Below are 5600 nucleotides of genomic sequence, written 5' to 3' on the forward strand. Positions count from 1 at the left end.
TGCTGCACAGCCCTCGGTATGCAATCCTGCATGCGTCACAGAGTAAAGTACACACCCATGCATTGTGCACAGCCCTTGGTATGCAGCCCTGCATGCCTCACAGGGTAAGGTACACTCCCATGCATGGTGCACAGCCCTCGGTATGCAGCCCTGCTTGCATCACAGCCAGCATAAGGTGCACTCCTATGCATGGTGCACAGCCCTCCGTATGCAGTCCTGCATGCATCACAGAATACGGTGCACTCATGTGCACAGCACCATTCAAAACTCACTTTGGCATCACTTCCTGGATGTGTGAGAATTCTATGGCTCTTGAGCATGAGCAGATCCCTGGCCATTTTAAAGCCTGAATGTGGCCCGTAATGTTTCAGAGATAATGGGCCCTGTGTTTGGTGTTCAGACTGCACGTCTCAAAGGGGACCTTTGTCTGCTTAACATGAAAAAAATTAGCCTCTGTATTTACTGGGAAAAGAACAGCAGCCCACACTCAAAAGAAACCACCCCTGACACTGTTCAGCTACAGCTACTAAATCAACCTGCAGGTTAGCCCATCAGTACCCAAATCAGGAATTTGGGGTGTTGGGGACAAAGAGGGAACCAGGAGAGATCCACTTATCTCCTCTCTTTAAACGCCTGCAAGCACCAGAAAACTCAGCATTTCCAGGAAATGACTTCCAGGCACATTGCTACCAACTTCCATAAAGCAAAGCTTCTCCTGCAACAAAGTCCTAATGTTTATAACTGATTGCTTGAAGCTTTGCTCACCAAGTTCACTCTGCTGATTTTTAAGAAATGTTTTGGAGCCAGACGCAATTGCCTGCATCTGTAATAACAGCACTTGGGAGGCTGAGACAAGAGGATTGTTGCAAGTTCAAGGCCAGCCTGGGCTATAGTCCAGGCTAACCTGGGCTGCAATGTAAGACCCTGTCTTAACCCACCTCCTACCTCTCAAAAAGCATTGGTTTGAGGAGTTGCTTTCTGATGCTCATTATTGTCCTATGCATAATAGAATATAGGTAGGAAGGTAGACTGTGTGTGTGTGTGTATGTGTGTGTGTTCATACACACATATATTAATACTATAAACAGGATTAATAAAACATCTATCTGAGTTTATATAAAGAGCATAACCTTGAACTGTTGAGCAGGGCTAGACACACATATAAAAACATATCTACTTAGAACATTAAAAATAACATTCCTGCCGGACGTGGTGGCACACACCTTTAGTCCCAGCACTGAGGAGACAGAGGCAGGAGAATTTCTATGAGTTTGAGGCCAGCCTGGTCTACATAGTGATTTCCAGCACAGCCAGAGCTACACAGTGAAACCTTGCCTCAAAAACCAAGCAAACAAAACCAATTGATCATGCAAATGAGATACCCTTAAAATCACTGTCACAGGAACCTGCGTCCTCACAGAAGTCTATAGAGGCTTTCACCGAACTACCATTGTCTTAAGAACCAGAGGAGATATATGAACTGCCAATCAGTCAAGCCCTTCAAGGAACAAATGAGCTAAAGTTATGTGTTATTGAATACAATATGCTCTAAATCCAGACTGGGAGAATAATTCTGTAAGTATAGAAAAGAAAAGGCCTGTAAAGTGCAGTGTTCTGAACAGTAAAAGCATCAGAGCACAGGAGAATCCAGCATGTGGGAAGGTCTGTTTGTGAGTGCAAAGTGATTGGATTACGATGCTCGACTATGAAAACACATTAAACAGCTGAAAGGTAAATGTTTTCTATGGGGGGATTATTCACAGCCAACACTGTAAAGGCCTTTTTTTCCTTTCATAGTTTAGGAAAAATTAAACACAGTAACAGTCCGAGTTAAACAAAAAGTGGGCAAAAAAGTAAGGACAGGCCATGGTTCACAGGCACAAATGGAAATGGCGTGTGTGTGTGTGTGTGTGTGTGTGTGTGTGTGTGTGTGTGTGTGTATGTGTATGTATGTTTCTGTGTCTGTGTGTGTATATGCATGTCTATGTGTCTATGTGTGTGTGTCTGTCTGTGTTTGTGTGTGCATGCATGTGTGTGTGCATGCATATGTGTGTGCATGTATGTGCGTGTGTTTCTGTGTGTGTGTCTGTGTTTGTGTGCGCATGTATGTGTGTGTGCATGTGTCTGTGTGTGTGTGTCTATGTGTGTGCATGCCTGTGTGTGCGCGTGTGTCTGTGTATGTGTGCATGTATGTGTGTATGTCTATGTGTGTGTGTGCATGTGCGTGCGTGCATGTGTGTGTGTGTGCGTGTGTGTGTGTGTGTGTGTGTGTGTGTGTGTGTGCGATGTAGAAGAAAGGATGCAGAAGAAGATGACTTTTCTGATGTTATGATAAAATGCCATGACCAAGGCACCTTAGGAACAGATTCTTTGGGTTTATCACCCATCGCGGCCGGGAGGCACAGCAGGCACCCGAAGTAGGAACCAGAGATCTCATATTTCCAGATGAAAGCATGAAGCAAAGACATAGACGGGGGAGTGGAGTGAGAGCATAAACACGACTGTACAGCATCTGGGATCCAGGTCTTCTAATATGGTTCAGCAGGCAGAGGCGCTTGCTGCCTAGACTGGCGGCCTGAAGTCTATCCCAGGGAGCTACACAGTGGAAGGAGAGAACGTAATCCCACAAGTTGTCCTCTGACCACGGCGTGCATACTATGGAATACGAATACCCCTCTCACACAACATAAATAAATAAAAGTGTGTGTGTGTGTGTGTGTGTGTGTGAGAGAGAGAGAGAGAGAGAGAGAGAGAGAGAGAGAGAGAGAGAGAGAGAGAGAGAGATCCAAAAATGAGAGAAAATGAGAAACATTTGTCTCTCTGCATTTGCTTCAACTTTGCTTAATATACTGATCTCCGGTTGCATCCATTTTCTGACAAATGACACCATTTCACTCTTCTTTATGAACAACTGAAGAATTCCCTGCTTTTTGAAGTCTAAGCAGCATCCTGCTGTACATACCAGGACAACACTTGGGTATGTCCCAATGCCTCGGCTGTTGTGAGTGACTTTCTAGTTAATTTGCATGAGCAGGCATTTCTACAACAAACTGATTTCAAACCCTCTGGAAATACGCTCAGAAATGGGGATGCTGGCTTACAGTCATTACATTTTTATGCTTTTGAGGAACCTCCCTACAGTCCTCTAAAATGACTGTACTTCATATAGTAATGTTTTTTAAGCAGCATATTCTAAGCATGAATCTGAAGCACTGAGAAAAGGTAGGTCCTACTTCTGTTACTTGGCTCATTTCTTTTGTTCAAATCATTCACAAAAGTAATCAAAATCCTCTCCTGGGAGCTTGGGGTCCAGACCAGTGACAGAGCGCACGCTGAGCACAGCCCTACATTCAAATCCCAACACCAGCTTCTCAATAGCCTAGCATGCAACATGTATTGTAAATCTTTTGAATTTATTTTACATTCTCAATAGGAAATACACTTTTCTTTTGACACCATCATGTAAGAAATGTGCCCCTCGCCCCTTTTAGTACTTACTCTGTGTGTGACACTTCTCCAGGGTGGTCTTGAACTACACGGTTTTTACTGCTGCTCTCATGTGTTACGTCATTGCTGCTGTGAAACTGGATGCCAAGGGAGCACAGAATAGTCCACTGAATACTTTGCCAGCTTTGCCACTTTAGTGCACTTCAGCTGCATAAAGTGACTACAGTGATGGTGTTATTATCTTTACCAATATGACACTAGGAGAATCAGATGCTTTGCCCAAGACAGCCCCAGCATTAGCAAGGTCTGGACCTGAATGCCAGCCCCTGGCATACATGCTCCTCAGTGCAGGCAGGGTGGATGGATCTTGGGTCAAAGGTCACATAACTAGCTGTGCACAGCAACCATATAAACAATATGTGTTTTTAAATAAATATTGTAGATGAAAATTAGTGAGGATGCATCATTTCTTAAATATTATTAATGTCATATAATTGTATAAAGTGTGAATAATGATGTGAGTTCGGGGCCAGCCTGGTCTACAAGTGAGTCCAGGATAGCTGGGGCTGTTACACAGAGAAACCCTGTCTCAAAAAACCAAAAACATAAAATAAAATAAAAGTTAAGTTTAAGAATATTTTGATATCTTAAAAATAACAGCTTAAATACTATTAAAAGCAGTTTCAATGCTAGGTTAACTGTGCCTAATGCGAGAATTCCCTAATCCATATTTTAATTTTTCTATGGTATGCCATGTTACTGGACAAATCCTTGTGGCTAATTTTATGACAAATCTGGACACTGAATTCTTTGGTGAGTCAATTCAAGTTTTGACACCCACTCTTTGGTATCAGGTGTAGAGGAAAAAGGGCTCCATCAGAGCAGACACAAACTTGAGATAAATAACAGGAAGGGACTTGGAACCTGAATTCTTTCTCAGTCCTAACAGAGACGCTGCCCCAGCAAGACTAGGTCAGAGGGCTGGGTAAGGCTGGGCAGGTCACAAGGCCGATCCCAGAAAACTTGTTTTGTGAAGAAACACGTGATGTCTAGCTATGAAACTGTTGTTCCTGTAACTGCTCTGCTTCAGCTAAAACCATTCCAAAATGACCAGGGGCGGAAGAGCAAGTTCCAGCTAAGATGCAAGAATTGGAGTTTTAACCGGCCTCCTTGGGGATATTACGAGCATCTTGGAAAAGGGGTCATATCCTGTTTCTTCCTCTGGTTGCTACAACTGTGGTTTGTATATTGGCTGTATCAACTAATGTGAATTTATAACCCAAAACACACACACACACACACACACACACACACACACACACACACACACACACACACACATACACTCACACACACCAAAAGAAATCCGTTATCTTTCACAAATGTGCACTTCCCCCAACTTATAACAGACACTATTTTAATTTTTCTTGCTGCTATAGAAGAAAAACCACACAGCTTTTTCATATCCTACTGTTAACACAGAAGATAAAATATTGACATAAAACCAAAAGAGCTGCACATTCAGCATAAGTATAGCACAGCAAATACTGTTAAGAGCGTTAATAACTCCACAGTGCCCCCTAGTGTTACTATAAAACTTAGCATGAGCCAGCCTTGCAAAACAGGTTAGGCTTGAGAAAGCAAATAAAATTTTACTGATTTCTTTTTGTTATTTTTATTTCTGTGTGTGCATGGGGGGGTGTGAAGGGAGGGAGGGAGGGAGGAAGAGGGGGGGGTGTTACTGGGTCCCCAAGGAAGCTAGAAGTAGGTATGTCAGATCTCCTGGACTGTAGTTACTTGTCATTTTGGGGCACCCTACACTGGTTCAGGGAACAGAGCAATGGCCTCTGCAGAAGCAGTGCCCACTTACTGCTTTAAACTATAGAAAAATGTACTTGGGTCGGTCGATTTATATAAAACTTTATATTTAATTTTTAATATACTTCCCATAGGATAGATGATCAGATTCAAACAAGAAGAAATAGTATCAAGGTGTATGAAAGATAAAAAGAGATGGGCTGGAGGACAAATACACATATCTAAAGAGAGAAGAGATGGGAACAAAAGAAAGTGAGGAGAAGGCATATGTGTTTCTCCTCATTATGAAACCCAGCTGGCCTGAAACTTAGGTAAAGGTGACCTTGAACTTCTTG

This window comes from Acomys minous (assembly GCF_964271855.1).
Source record: "Acomys minous genome assembly, chromosome: 1".
In the NCBI taxonomy this organism is placed as follows: domain Eukaryota; kingdom Metazoa; phylum Chordata; class Mammalia; order Rodentia; family Muridae; genus Acomys; species Acomys minous.